This window comes from Gopherus flavomarginatus, chromosome 2, assembly GCF_025201925.1.
Source record: "Gopherus flavomarginatus isolate rGopFla2 chromosome 2, rGopFla2.mat.asm, whole genome shotgun sequence".
In the NCBI taxonomy this organism is placed as follows: Eukaryota; Metazoa; Chordata; order Testudines; family Testudinidae; genus Gopherus; species Gopherus flavomarginatus.
The window spans coordinates 82,729,802-82,746,411 of NC_066618.1; positions in this window are offsets into that span (position 1 = coordinate 82,729,802).

Sequence of the window (16,610 nt, forward strand, 5' to 3'; positions counted from 1 at the left end):
CAGCCCGAGCGCGCGCGCGCGCGCTTTTCGTCTTTGTCCCGCGCGAGGGGTTCTGTGCCGCTAGCTGCCCGTTCTTCTCCCAGCGCTTGCGTCACTAGCTTCGGCCCGCGTGACTGGATGCCTTCCTGCCACTTCCACGCCTGCTGCAGCCTCGGCTCCCGCGCGCCCTGCTGGGGGTGGGGGTGTGGCGCGTGGCTGTAACGGCCGCTGGGCCTCGGGGTGTCAGCGCCTGGCTGCCTCCAGCCCCGCAGCAACGGCCGCACCCACTCAAGCCAGCCCGCTGGCGCCCTCTGTCGTTAGAGGAAGGGCAGCAGAAATCGCATCCCTCCAATTTTGCTACCAGCAGCTGCTTCCGCCATGCAAACATGGTCTTTTTCCTACCCGTCAGAACTTGCTACCACCTGGTGGGGTTACGAATTGGGAGGGATGTGGTCTGCTTTCACAACCTGCGGAATTTGCTGCCTTTGGCTAATTTGCGGTTGATTTATTTAATTATTGAGGCCCTGTTTCATTTTGTGTGCGAGTACATGTAAAGGGAGGTGAGATTTTGGGGTGTGGAGGACAGATATGAGCCCAACTTGATACCATAGGGGCCCGTTTGATTTATTTCATTTGCCTCCTTGCTTATTTGTGATTGATGTATTTGATTATTGAGGTGTGTTGTCTACTTTTGTGTGTGAGTATGTGTAAAGGGAGGTGAGACTTGAGGGTATGGCGCACAGACCAGACCCAATCAAAGGGCTACTTTCAATGGTAGCAAATTGTGCCAATTTGGCACAATTTGTCAGACTTTGCTACAATGCACCTGTGGTCCAGGGATAGCAAATTTGGAGGGATGGGGACAACCGACAGAATTTGCTACCTCCTTGCTAATTTGCAAATGATTTATTTGATTGAGACATGCTGTCTAATTTTGTGTGTGGGTACATGTAAAGTGAGGTGAGACTTGGGTTAGGGTTATTCTATTCATACAGACACCATTCTAGCATAATCCTAGCTTGGGCTCTATACTAGGGGTATCTAAAGCAATACTTTTTTGATACCCAAATTAAATGTTGGGCTTTCTGTCAGTATAGGGTAGATGAATAAATTTTTGACTGGGCTGGTAAATATTCATGCCAATATTATTTACATAGATATTAACTTAAAGGAATATCAAATACACAGTATATGGGATACCCATATTGTAGGTCTCTATCAGACTCTGTACAGAAGAATTTTTTTTAAAAAGACCCCACAACATTCTGCAATTTCACACACCCTGCCTTTAGTAGGGTTAAATCTGGAAGTATATCAGATGTCTTTTTACAAGGCTGAATTTCTTGCTGAAAAGAGAATGATAAAGAAAACCTGTATCTGGAAATCACCATCATTGCCACCAAGACTTCAGATTCACATGGTAATTATTGTATTTTAAAACACAATGAAGTAAAAAGTTCAATGCAGTAAGTGAATGCAGTTGGCTATAAAGCCAACATGTTGGTACATAATGAAGTTCTACTTCACATTTGTTTAATGTTGTTTTTCTCAATGTGATTTCCTAAACAAATTGAAAAAATTAATTCCATCAATTCCATCATGTTAAACCACATGGATCGCCAGTTCATCAACAGGATTCTGATCTTCACTTTTACAGCATAGACCTCAACTCTACAGTTAGATTAACCAGTAGCAGTAGTAGACTGTTTTCCTCTATAATGTGAACTAGAATGGGATGAGACATACATTCTGTCATTGGGTTTCACCAGTATTTGCTGATAACAGACAAATGGAGAGAGAAAGGATTCCTGGATTCAGGCTCTACAAGGGAGTATTCTCTAGCAGTTATAAACCATTCTGCCCCTAGGCTCTGCAACCTCTTCCCCTTCTGCTCATATCCAAGCCCCATCCTTTGGTTCTTACCCCCCCTTCCCGACTCTACAGCTATAGTGCCTCACTGAACCGCCTCTGCTCCAGTCCACCAGTTTCTGTCCCTTCTGTGCTGCTCCCACTCCCTCAGCTTCTACAACCTCCTATTCTGTACACATTTCGCACCTCTCTCCATTCCAGTGTGTCATCTTCTTTGTCCCAACTGCCAGGGCACCAGGAAGGGGAGCAGAGAACAAAGAAAAGGCAGTCTACCTGTTCTCAGTTCCAGTACCTGGCAGATGAGGAGACACGTGAAAGAAACCCGAACCTTGAAAATTTTACCCAACAAATTAGAGATCCTCTGCCCAAGAGCTCACAGAACCCTGTCCCCTGATGTCAGACCAACAAGCTACAGGACCCAAGTCAGCAAGACTCCTCCTGCCTTGACATCAGACCAGCTACCTAAAAGCTGAACCAGTGGACCCTCACCAAGGCCTATATCTTTAACCCGGTGCAGCAAGCAGTGGCCACTCTGCTAGTAAACTTCACAGAGGTCTGCATGTTGACCTCAGATCTGCATGCTAGAATTGCTGAGCCACAGGTCTCAAAGTCACCATCTGACATCAGCCAAGCAAGCTAGATGTGGCAAGTCAGTGACCTCACAGAAGCTCATACCTTGACATCAGTCCAGAAAACGAGAGGCTCTGAGCCAGTAATTATCATAGATGTGATAGACCCAGGCCAACTGGGAACAGAAGAGTAGTAGAAGGGAAATATACCAGCCACTGGATAAGCAGTTTTCTGTTCCCTGAGTGACCAGAGCAGGATCTGCTCCAGACTAATGAGAACACCTCACTCCAATTAACCTGCTAAGAGTCAGATGAGGCTGTTAAGCACCTGACTCTAATTAAGGCCACTCTGATGCTATAAAAGGGCTCACTCCAGTCAGGCCAGAGGAGAGGAAGTGTGTGCAAGGAACTGGGAGCAAGAGGCATGCAAGAAGCTGGGGGTCCGTCTACACTACAGGATAAATTCGAATTATCTTAAACCGATTTTATAAAACAGATATTATAAAGTCGATTGTGCGTGTCCACACTAGGCACATTAATTCAGTGGTGTGCGTCCGTGGTCCGAGGCTAGTGTCGATTTCTGGAGCGGTGCACTGTGGGTAGCTACTGTAAAATAATTAGGCCAATAACGTCGATTTGCGTCCACACTAACCCTAAATCGATATAGTAATATCGATTTTAGCATTACTCCTCTCGTTTTGTAGGAGTACAGAAATCGATTTAAAGAGCCCTTTAAATCGATATAAAGAGCAGTGTAGTGTGGACGGGTGCAGCGTAAAATCGGTTTAACGCTGTTAAAATTGGTTTAACAGCGTAGTGTGGACCAGGCCTGAGAGTGAGTAGGCATACTGCTGGAGGACTGAGAAGTACAAGCGTTATCAGACAACAGGAGAAAGGTCCGGTGTTGGTGACAAAGAAGGTGTTGGGAGGAGGCGCTGGGGAAGTAGCCCAGGGAGTTTTAGCTGTCACACAGCCTTTCCAGGAGGCACTCTAGACACCTGCAATCCACAGAGCCCTGGGCTGGAACCCAGAGTAGAGGGTGGGCCCAGGTTCCCCCCAAACCTCCCAACTCCTGATCAAACACAGGAGGAATTGATCTGGACTGTGGCTTCTAGCAGAGGGAAAGGTCTCTGGGCTGTTTTTCTGACCCACAGGGTGAATCTGTGAGGTGAGCAAATCCGCCAATAAGCGCAGGACCCACCAAGGTAGAGGAGGAACTTTATCACATAGAGGACTGTGCCTTGTCATCAGCTCAGCAAGCTAGACGTGCGGAACCAGAGAGCTTAGTCAGGCACCCTGGACTAGAACTGTTTGGAGCTGGGGCATAGATGAGGGTAAACTGGCCAAAGCTCTACCTGGACAAAACTAAGGCAAAGATGGTAGGTTGGGGGTAAGATGGGCCAACAAAATAAACTTGTGTTATAAAAAGACAAAAAGGTAGAATTAAAAACTCCAAATTACAAATCAAAGTACAAAAAACATAGCAAGTGCTAGAATAGAAACACAGATGGAATTGCTAAAACCAATAACTACTTACTTAAAATTTTTTTGATGAGCATTAGCTATTAAAATACAAAATAAACAGCACAATGACATGCGTTGCACAATGATAATACAGATAAATGACAAAGTATTCAGAGTAATAAGTAATAGAAATAACATTTTTAAAGGAGCAAAACTATAATTAAAATGGATTACAAGGAAGAGGGTGCAATTCAGGGAATCACAGCAGCAGATAAGACATATTTGTGAACTATTATGACATATGGTGATAAGAGACTCTCTTAAATACTAAAAATGTGTGACGCAGAGTTTGAGGGACTGTAGATAAATTATTTCACTGCATCAAGTCTTCTATAGTAGTAAAGTAGCACCAGAGGCAGCAGGTTTGTATATTTTTTGGTTGTGTCCAGAGCATGTCCAAGAGAGTTTTGCTGTGGGAAGGGGTTTGGGGTCAGTATCAAGTTTACAATGGTGCCATGGCACCAGGACCACACTGGAAAGAGGCCTCTTATGGACCTCTCTGTAACCCATCCACACAGCCGGGTCTGGCCCCTCACCTAGGGCAGTCCAGCACCCAGGCCTTGCTGTGTGGGCAGTTCTCAGCCAGCAGGTTCCACTCGCTTGTAGGGGGCTCATCACCCAACAGCTGGGGTTCACAATGCGGGCTGGGCAGGGTCAACGGGCCAATGAGTGTGGCTGGGCCAAGTGGGATCTCGGGAGTCACATCTCAGGAAATTGGCTCCACTCCCCAGCATTGCTCCAGCTTTGAGCTATCTCGACTGCCTGGAACATGTAGGACCCCACCTGTCTCCCCGGGGGCAGAGCCAGCTGGGACTGGTGCAGAGGCCAGGCCAGTCTCAACCAGTCACAGGGGATGGTACAGGGATGGCTCAGCTGGGTCCTGCCAGACATGTGGATCCCGAGGGAGCCTGGCCCAGGCCGGCCCTGCTCCTGCTCCAGCCTGGATGATTGGGGTTGGAGTTTTCCTGCCCTAGGACCAGCCCTGGCTGCACTGCCGGTTCAGCCTGGCAGACACAGTCACCTGCCATCAGGGCTGGCTATTGTGGCCAGGAGGCAGGGTGTGGAAGAGTAGGTCTCTAGGGGATCTGCAGGGGTGTTGGGCAGTGAGGGAGTGGGAGGTGCTCAGCGCTGGGGAAGGTTTGCATGTTTTGGGGTGCTAGGGTGTAGGGGGCTTTGGGAGGCACTGGGCAGTAGGGGGTGGGGAGATCTGTGTGTTAGGGGACTGTGCAGTGGGAGAGGTGTGTGTGCTGGGGCGCTGGGAAGGGGGGGTTGTGTGGGGCACTGTGCAGTTGTGGGGGCACTTAGCATAGGGGTTTGTGGGGGTCTCTGGGTGGTGTGGCACTGGGTGTAGGGCTCGGGGTGCTGGGCAGTGGCATAGTATGGTGTGGCATGGGCTCGCCCCCTTAGGGGAAGAAGCATGATGGCAGCGGACGGCTGGGCGGGCCAGTGTGCATCTGGTGGCTGCTGGTTTGTAAACAGTGCCGTTGTACTGGGCTAGGTGGAACGGGACTGTCCCTGCCATGCCATGCCCCATCTCCCATTGCCCCCAGCAGCCCCTCACTCTGAGGACTCTGCCACCCCACACCCCATGTTCACATTTCCCCCGTGGGGCCCACAAATATGTTTAGCACTGGGGCCACAAAAGGTAAATCTGGCCCTGTTTGGGGTGCAGGCTTTGGGAGGGAGTTTGGGTGCAGGAGGGGTGCAGGCTATGGAAGGGAGTTTGGGTGAGGGGTGCGGGCTCTGACCTGGGGCAGGGCATGGGGTGCAGGGATGGGGGGCAGCTGTGTGGCCTCTGGGAAGGAGTTTACCACCTCAGCACATTATATAAGAAAGGAGCTGCAGTGGCTTCAAATAAACTGATAGAAGACTCTTTTTTTAAATACTCAAAATGCGTGAGGCAGAGTTTGAGGGAGAGAGTGTATGTACAATATTTCACAGCATTAAGTCTCCTAGCTGTAGCAGTAAAGTAGCACCTCAGCACTTATATAAGACAGTCTAGGAATTGGGATGCCGGTGCCTTTAAGAACACAGCCCCAGCAACCTACTCTCTGCTCTGGAGCTGACATGTGAGGTGAAGGTTCTAAGGGCAGGTATGGGGGTTTCTGGCAGGGGAGTGAGGAGGTGAGTGGCAGGTTGGAGGATGCGAGCGCAGTGATTTCCCTACACCCCCCCTGAATTTCCCCAACATGCCCCCCCCCCCAGTTTTGTGAGCTAGTTATATACCAATTCAGTGACTGTTTGGAAATCTGAATTTAAACTGAAATATTAAATACACACTTTAAAAGCTTATACAGCGTATGATAAAATATGTGTATCTGAAAAAGCATAATTGATTTGAAAAGTATGAACATAGATTAGCTTTCTTGCTTCCTTATACAGCTGTTTTTTATGATGCCAGTGCATTCATTTCGGTGATGTTGGCCAACCTAATAATTTCAAATGATGATTTGTAAGCAAAGTCTAAATGAGCTCTCCCTGACAGCTAGTGATGAGCTGGGGCTGCGGGGAAAGGCTTCAGGGCTAGATTATATTTACATTCACAGCTAATCTACCTAGGTATCCAGCAAACAGAGCTGTGTTGTCCCAGTGATAGATTTTGGCTGGGGTTGGGTTACAAACCACTTGAATGTGAGGGGAATGGGGGATGAAATGTTGTTCTTATTGTATGAGTAAAGGGCAGTAGAACTGTAGCCTGTGATGATTTGAAGACATCAAGAGAGAGGGTGGGGACCTGTCCCTCTCCACTGTTGAAAGACAGAGCTGATTAGGCTCCATAGATAGTCTTTTGTTCTGTTAAGTGACCACTGCAGCTGAAATCACTGACAATCAGGTCTAAGTGCTTAGTCCTGTTGTGGGGACAGGGTTCCTGTGGGTACAGTGTTTTTGTGTAAGAAACAACCCAGACTGCACTAGCAGAGAGCGAGGTTCCCACACTGAGAGCTCAGCTGAAATCACTGAGAGCTGGTGGAACCTCAAGAGACCAACTCGCAGAGGTCACAGTGGCAGGTGGCAGCCGAAGGTGACTGTGCAGGGCCATTGGCAACAGAGTGGTGGAGTGAACGGTGGCACAACGAACAGATGTGGCCAGAGCGAACAGTGAGCAGCTGGAGGAACAAGCAAAGTGCCTTTTAGTCCCCACCTGGAAGGTGTACTCACGTGAAAGCACCTCTGAACTCGGAGTCTCCACTGAGCAAGGACAACACCGGTGAGTGGAGTGCGGTGGAGGGAAAAGTGAGGGGCATGTTTGTCATAAACAGATAGTTAAGGGTTAATGGTCTCTTTTATCTGTAAAGGGTTAACAAGTTCAGTAAACCTGGCTAACACCTGACCAGAGGACCAATCAGGAGACAAGATACTTTCAAATCTCGGTGGAGGGAAGTCTTTGTTTTGTACTGTTTGTTTGTCTGTTGTTCTCTCTGGGGTCTGAGAGGGACCAGACATGTATGCAGGCTCTCCAATCTTTCTGAAAAAAGTCTCTTCTATTCAATATGGTAAGTACTAGATAGAAGGCGGATTAGGCATTTGTTTGTTTTCTTTATTGCAAATGTGTATTTTGCTGGAAGGATTTTAATTCTGGTTGCTGTAACTTGTAGTTTATGTTAGGGGGAGAGGAGTCCCTCTAGTCTCTATAAGCTGAAAGACCCTGTACCATTTTTCCATCTTGATTTTACAGAGATAATTTTTTTACTTTTTCTTTCTTTAATTAAAAGCTTTTCTTTTTAAGAACCTGATTGATTTTTTTTATTCCTGGCTCTGAACTCATTATGGATTGGTGGGGGAAGGGGGAGGGAAAGGTTAATTTCTCTCTGTGTTAGGATCCAAGGAGTGGGATCAGTGTCTCTCTCTCAAGGAGAGTCTGGGAGGGGGAGAGAAGGGGGGGAAGGTGAATTCCTCTCTGTTTTAAGATTCAAGGAGTTTGAATCACAGTGATTCCCCAGTGTAGCCCAGGGAAGGGAAAATCTGGGAGGAAGAAAGGAGAGGGGAATGGTTTATTTCCCTTTGTTTTAAGACCCCAAGGGGTTTGGGTCTTGGGTCCCCCAGGGAAGGTTTTGGGTTCGTGGCAGCGTGATAAGATCTAAGCTAGAAATTAAGCTTAGGGAACAGGCAGGTCCCCACTTTCTGAACGCTAAAGTTCAAAGTGGGAAAGAGACCCTGACAATGTTAAATAAACATTTTGTTTGTTGGACTATATTTTAGTCACTTTGCTCCAGAATGCTAGATTTGTGACTGGGAATGGAAACTTATATAAATGTTTCCTAGTAGGCCAAGATTTTTAAAATGCATTATTGGCCAAGGTTGTTATCTCACATTGTTGCTATCTTGGGAGGTCATTATATTGGGAAATTTCTGTACTAAACATGTTTATTATAATTAATTTTTACATAAGACTGGTCATACTGGGTCAGACCAATGGTCCATATAGCCCAGTACCCTGTCTTACAACAGTGGCCAATGCCAGGTGCTTCAGAGGGAATGAACAGAACAGGGAATCAACTGACCATCCCCTGTTGCCCATTCCCAGCTTCTGGCAAACAGGCTAGGGACACTCAGAGCATGGTATTGCATCCCTCCCCATCCTGGCTAATAACCACAGATGGACCTGTTCTCCAGGAATTTATCTAGTTCTTTTTATAATCCTGTTATAGTTTTGGTCTTCACAGCATCCCCTGGCAACGAGTTCCCTGGGTTGACATTATACTGTGTGAAGAAGTACTTCCTTTTTTTAAAAAAAAAAAAAACCTGCTGCCTATTAATTTCATTGGGTGACTGCTAGTTCTTCTGCTATGTGAAGGATTAAATAAAATTTCCTTATTCACTTTCTTCGCACCAGTCAAGATTTTGTAGACCTCTATCATATTCCCCTTAGTCATCTCTTTTCTAAGCTGAAAATTCCCAGTCATTTTAATCTCTCCTCCTGTTTCATTCCCCTGATCATTTTAGTTGCCCATCTCTATACCTTTTCCAATTCCAATATATATTTTTTAGGATGGGTGACCAGATCTGCACACAGTATTCAAGGTGTGCATGTAGCATGGATTTATATAGAGGCACTATGATACTTTCTGTCTTATTATCTATCCCTTTCTTAATGATTCCCAACATTGTTTGCTTTTGTGACTGCTGCTGCACATTGAGTGGATGTTTCAGAGAACTGTCCACAATGACTCCAAGATCTCTTTCATGAGTGTTAACAGCTAATTCAGATGCCATCATTTTGTATGTATAGTTCAGATTGCTTTCCCATGTGCATTACTTTGCATTTATCAACACTGAATTTAATTTGCCATTTTGTTGCCCAGTCACCCAGTTTTGTGATATCTCTTTGTAGCTCTTCACAGTCTGCCTGGGACTTAACTATCTTGAATAGTTTTGTATCATCTGCAAATTTTGCCATCTCATTGTTTACCCATTTTTCCAGATGAATATGTTGACCAGTACTGGTCCCAGTACTGACCCCTCAAGGATACCACTATTTATCTCTCTCCATTCTGAAAACTAATAATTTATTCCTACCCTTTGTTTCCCATCTTTTAACCAGTTACTGATCCATGAGAGGACTGCCCTCTTATCCCATGATGGCTTACTTTTCAAAAGTCAATTTAAATTAAATACATTTCTTTTAATTTTTTTTTTTTTTAGATATCTAGATCTGTTGTGTTTTGGTGTAACTTGCATTTTCCTTATGTTATATTTGCATAATCCTAACAAAGCATTTACTTTATTCAGATCTCTTTTATATATCTCATTGGACCTGATACCCCCCCGTAAATTCGAACTCCCCCCCTAATTTCAATTCCTGGAGAAACCACTGGGCGAGCGGTGGGTGAGGGACTGAGAAGGGACGCAGCAAGCCAGCGGCAGACCAGGGGGCGAGGAGGGGTGCGGTGGTGGGGCCGAGCGAGGAGGGGGCGGGACCTGGGGCAGAGTGTCCCGATATTTTACTGTTGTGATCTGGTCACTCTGTATGATCGTTTTTCCATAGTGGCGATAGTGCAGCGTTGACAATTTCAGTGTTTGTGCCGTGCACGGTAGTGTTTCCTCAGGAGCTCTTTATTTGATATTTTATTTTACTACCCCCAAACACAATGCGAAAATGAAAGTGTAAATTCACTGCAGAACTAAAGACGAAATTCCCAGGTTTTCAGAGTGGTAGAGAAGAATCGGAAGTTGAGTGCTTGGTATGTAGACCTGGTACTTACCTCTCTGTAGAGTGCTGTCTAGAGCGGTCACAATGGAGCACTCTGGGATAGCTCCCAAATTGTGTCTACACCACCCCCAAATTAGACCCGGTGATGTCAATTTCAGCGCTACTCCCTTTGTTGGGGAAGAGTACAGAAATAGATTTTAAGACCCCTTAGAGTCGACAAAAATGGATTCGTTATGTGGACAGATGCAGGGTTAAATTGATCTAATGCTGCTAAATTCAACCTAAACTCATAGTGTAGACCAGGGCTGTGAAAAATAAAGGCGCTAATGATTTACAAACTCATGTGGACTCAGACAAACACAAAAAGCAGTTTGAGGAGAGCGCTCATCAACAAAATTGACAGATTATTTTGTAAAACCAGGCAGCAAATCAGAGGATGCTGTTACTGCAGCAGAGAGTGCTTTTGCATTTCACACTGTTAAGCATCATAATAGCTTTAAGTCAATGGACTGTACATCTATCTTGTTGAAGAAGACATTCCCTGATTCTGAAGTAGCATGGAAATTTTCAAGTGCTAGAACCAAGACAGAAGCAATTATTATCTCTGTGTTTGTACCACATTCTGTTGCAGTTGTTCTGAAAACGTTTGAAGAAAATGACATAACTTACTGTGGAGTTGCAATCACAGTTCAGTGAAAATATTTCCAGTAATTATTCAGAATTTCAACTGGAAGAATGGTGGTTTGCAGTCAAAATTGATTGAGGTCCAGAAAACACACAATGAGACTGCCAACACGATTGCTCATTACATAAAAGAAACGCTTGAAAAAATGTTTTGTTCGAGAACTGTATTGCATTTACAGATGACAACTGCAATACAGTGGAGGACTCTGGCGTGATGAAGATGGAAAGAATGTGTTTGCAAACTTAAAGAAGTTTTTGCAGAAGAGAACATTAATTGGTGTGGGTTGCCCAGCACATTTTGAACAACTGTGTTCACCATACAACAGAAAGAATGAACGTTGACATTGAAAACATTATTTTTAAAATTTACCAGTACTTTCATATCTACACTGTCCGAACTGAGCGGCTGAAGGAGTACTGTGAGTTTGTTGATGTTGAATACAGACGGCTGCTTTCTCAGAGTAAGACATGATGGCTGTCATTATTTCCCGGCATTACAAGGCTGATACAGATGTTTCCAGCCTTGGAGTCATTCTTTCTGTCACAGGACAAACCACTCACAGTGCTTAAGATATTTTTGAGTATGAATTAAATGAGATTTACCTCTGGCACATGCATTCACTCACGAGTGTATTCCAAACTTACATCCAAGAAATTGAAATAGAAAGTAGTTCTGTCATGGAAGTGCTGAAAAGTTTGAACTCGGTTCATACTATCTTCTTGAACGCAAGACTCTCAACTTTATGTCCCTGAAAGTTAAGAGACTACTGGCACAAAAGCGCATAGAAGGAATTGATGAAGAGTGACAAATTCTGTGCTGAAGTAGACAATATGTACAGCAGATGCTTCAAATATTTGGAGAAGTGGCTAAGACCTCTGGAAGACTTCTCTTGATTCAGGTGGATTATCCTGAGTGAGACACTGAATTGGAGTGATGTGGAACCTTGTATCAAGTACCTGATCGATAAGGGGGTGCAAATTGATGATGTGAGGTGTTTTGATCAGGTCAGCAACCTGGAGGAGTTTACGGAAAGTGCAGCAGTGATGAAGAGTTCAGTAATTATTTGCTAGCATACCAGAAGTGGACCAGATATTTTGAAAAAAGAACAGGAGTACTTGTGGCACCTTAGAGACTAACAAATTTATTGTAGCATAAGATTTCATGGGCTACAGCTCACTTTGTAGCCCACAAAAGGTTATGCTGAAATAAATTTGTTAGTCTCTAAGGTGACACAAGTACTCCTGTTCTTTTTGCGGATACAGACTAACACGGCTGCTACTCTGAACCCAGATATTTTGAGAAATCCAAAAACATTGAATGTCATGCAGAACTGTTAAAGATTGCACCGTTCTTTGCTATTCCTTCTCACAATGCAAATGTAGAGCAAATTTTTTCACTGATGCAAAAGCAGTGTACAAAGGAAAGAAACAACTTGAATGTTGAGTCATTGAAAGGAATTCTACTTGTACCATACAACTTCAGGCAAACTTCTTGTATAGACTTTCATGCCTTCTCAAAGAGCAATCAACCACTGCTGAGAAAAATGTGATCTACAGAGAAGTATGTGTGGGCACATGAGGAGAAAAAAAAACTGAAGAACTGGGTGAAAGGAAAGGACTCACTACATTTTAATATATGGAGATATACCTATCTCATAGAACTGGAAGGGACCCCTAAGGGTCATCGAGTCCAGCCCCCTGCCTTCACTAGCAGGACCAAGTACTGATTTTGCCCCAGATCCCTAAGTGGCCCCCTCAAGGACTGAACTCGCAACCCTGGGTTTAGCAGGCCAGTGCTCAAACTTTAAATAATTAAACTTCACTTTTGAGGCCATATCACTTTTTCTTATATATACTCAATATAGACGACATGTGGCGTACAGCATATATAACAGTATAACAACACATTAATACAACACAAGTTGGTAGATACTGGTGCAAATACCCCCCCCCCCCCCCGTGGAGTGTCTTCTTTTTTGAATGTTCAAATATGGTAACCCTACTCACCCCTGTTTTTTTTTCTCCTCCAGCCCTTCTTCTGCCACTACCTAAAGTAGCTTGATTCCACTCCCCAGCTAGGAAATTTAGGCCCCTGCTCAGATCCTGACTCCCCCACTGCAGTTTGCCCCCTTTGCCTCTTTTTAACCCCTCTAAAGAGCAGGCAGCAAAGTATGACTAGAAGTAGGGGCAGAGTGAGGGCAACTGCAACAGCAGATGTTACTGCACGTGCTCAGTTTGGGTGAGCATGCTCAGTGCACTCACAGTAGGAAATTCTGAGAGGAAACTTTTTGGGTCATGCCCAGCTAGGTGACCCTTGGATCTTGAAATGCCATGGGGGGGGCTCAGTGCCTCATGCAGCGGGAGATCTGTGGGATTGGCAATGCTCTTATCCCACCTCCAGTACAGTGCGGGTGGGGTCTCTTCTTAGGGGCGGTGTCCCCACCTTCCCCTCTGGGCAGCTGTGTCCCTTCAGCCACCCCATTCAGGACAGGAAGTTAGGAGGGTGAATGCTTAGGGCCTGTCTACCCTGGGACCTCTCACCCTATCTGAGCTGGGTGCTGAAAGGGCAGTCTGTTGAGCTTCCCCCTTTGTGAATCTGGGCAAGGTGGGGACAATGCTTGTTCCAGATGTAGCACACAATCCTGTTCCTCCTCCCTGGGAGAAGGAACTAGATCAAGGGTTCTCAAGCTCTTTCTTTCTGAGGCCACCCCACCAATATCTATAAAAACTCCACGGCCCACCTGTGCCACAACTGTTTTTCTCCGTATAAAAATCAGGGCCAGCATTAAGAGGTAGGAAGCAGGGCAATTGCCCAGGGTCCCATGTCACAAGGAGCACCACAAAGTTAAGTTACTCAGGCTTTGGCTTCAGCCCTGGGTGTTGGAGCTCAGGTCCCTGGACTGCTATCCTACATGGCAGGGCTTCAGCTTTCTGCCCTGGCCCTAGTGCGTCTAATGCCAGGTGTGCTTAGCAGACTCCCTAAAACCTGCTTGTGGCCCCCAGATCTCTGGTTGAGAACCAGTGGACTAAATGGTTATATTGTTATGGTTCCTAAAGGCTCCCAAGTGTTTCACAAACTACCTTCAGTACCACTGACTTGCCACTGCTGGTTGGATGACAGTAGCCAAACAGCACAGCTGTGGAGAAAAGTTGGTCAGTGACAGCAGAGCAAGACTCTACTTTTATAAAATGCTGTGCAATCTGTACATGCAAAGCCAACAAGTCATTTTGTAATAGGATTCATCTGTCTCTAGATACCAGACTTTCTAATGCTTTCCAGAATGCTGCCATCCTCCTTATGACTGCCTCCAGCCAAATCTGATAACAATCACTCTGAGAATCCCGAGACAGCTGTATTACACTTGTGGGAGGAAATTTCAATGCTTGGTTCTTAAATTTTTTCCCCATAACACTGTATTAAGAATTTTATACCCTTTCTACAGGTTTGGATTAAGTAGACAAAACAAAGTGACCACATGGTGGCACTGTAAACTCAGAATTTGGAATGGCTAAGACCTAGGCAAAAGTAACAATGTAAAATAGCAATTAGAACCTAGAGTTTATCCCCCTATAATAGTAAGATAGCAAACTACCCTTGATTTTAGCCATAAAAATAGAAGATATTTTTAATGTTAGTAAAGAATAAGTTTAGAAGATTCATTTTATTAATATCTAGCATTAGCCCTGTTTAGGAGATCTTAGTTATTGGTCACACTTTTAAAGTAACTGACCTTGTGAAGTGTTTGAGCACGTTCAACTTTCACAGAAGACAACAATTCAGCACCAAGCAGAATAGGACCTTTAATGATTGAGGAGCTAAGTCAAGTCTGAATAGGTTGTTTGCATTGATGTTGACACTAATTATATTTTATGTGTGAGAAAGTGTCAGAAGCTAATCTTCCTGTGGAGGTGATCTCACATAGCAGAGGGCTCTTTAATCCAGCAGACAGAGGCTTAAGATCCACTGGCTAGAAGCTTGTCACCACTATTGATCCACGGTGGGGGAATGGATTTGGCTTAGAACTGAAAGGGTCTGTATCCAGTTACTAATGATGAGAACCATCTACTTACCCTGTGCTGTCTGCTCACTCGATATTACAACATACTATGTTGGGGGGAGGGATAGCAAAGATACTTTTCCATTATTTTAGAACACACACTCTTCTTCAAGAAGCCCAAACCAGAAAATTCAACCAACTTTAATGAATTGCAAACACAAACATATTTTGTCATAGTATGAGTTATTTTGTTTCTGGATCCCTTAGTTATATATACCAAGAGTGTCATCCAGTAGCAGAAACTCCACCATTTCTGCATCTCTGCTGTTCTCCATTTAATATGGTCACTATACATATCCCATGGGTAAATGGGACCTGGCTGTTTCCAAAACAAGCTCCATTTCCACTGAAGTAACAGGTCCCTTAAGAAGAGGCTGTAGTCCCATCAGGTTACTTGTTTCCGTAAGTCCAAATGCTGTCCTTTGCTACAGCTCACTAGGTCCTCTAGTAGCTCTTCTCCAGAAAAGATCCATGCTGTAAGTGAAATTCCTCCTAGACACAAGGGCCCCTTTTAAATCTCCCTTATTGAGCTTCGTCTGTGTGCTCTTCCCTACATGACTGAGACCTTGGACAAGAGTGGTAGGGCTTTTATCTTCCTGTGCATGGAGATGATTAATCCTTGTCTGACTGGAGAGTCAGACTACACACTACCCACGAAAGCTCATGCTCCAAAACGTCTGTTAGTCTATAAGGTGCCACAGGATTCTCTGCTGCTTTTACAGACTACACACACTTCGTCACATTCACAATATGTGTGTGATTCATAAAGACATTAGTGGAAGTTCTCAGCTCTTGTTGAAAGGTGAATAAATCATAAAGGGGCTTTTAAGTTAAAAGAAAACAACAACCTTGCAGCAGGTTACTAATGCAGGAAAGTACCTCCTTGAAAGATAATTTGTCCATGCAAAGCTTCATCAATTGACATAAAAATGATCCTTTTTCTATTGAAATTAATTTATTACTATTCACTTTTTCAGGATACAATCTAGTAAAAATTCATATCACAAATTCCAAAAGGTGGCTCATGCATAATATGTAAAAAGAAAGTAAAAAGCAAAACCTAATGAATTACAAAAGAGTTCCAGTTTGCCCATACTTACTTTATGGATGTAGCCTGACAGTAATGTAATAATGTACTCAAGCTGAGAATAATTTGAAAGAAGTGCAAGGATTGGATGAGCAAGGATTTCCTTATTTCATTTCTTGATTTCAAATGCACTTGATAATTTGAAACATCTTCAATGCCATTTCCTGTATCACTTTCCTATCAAAGTATTGTTCTAAGACAGGGGTTCTCAAACTGGGGGGGAGGACCCCCTCAGGGGTCATAAGGTTATTACATGGGGAATTGTGAGATGTCAGCCTCCATCCCAAACCTTGCTTTGTCTTTTATTTTATACTAGGGGTCACACTCACGGGCTTGCTATGTGAAAGGGGTCACCGGTACAAAAGTTTGAGAACCACTGTTCTAAAGGCTTTATAGAAACATAAAAAAACAGGAATTGCCATACTACATCAAAAGAATGGTCCATCTAGTCCAGAATCCTGTCTCTGACAATGGCCTGAACCAGATATTTCAAAGGAAGTGCAAGAATTCCCAGAGAGGGTGTCCCTGATCCATCAAAACTCTAAAGCACATGCATGATCTCATGCACATGAGTACCCACATGCTTCAAGTTATCTGTTTAAGTTCTTTGCTGGACCTACATTTTATGGAATAGCCTGCTTATATTCTGCTATCAATCTCATCAAAACTCTCATTACAAACTTTGGGAG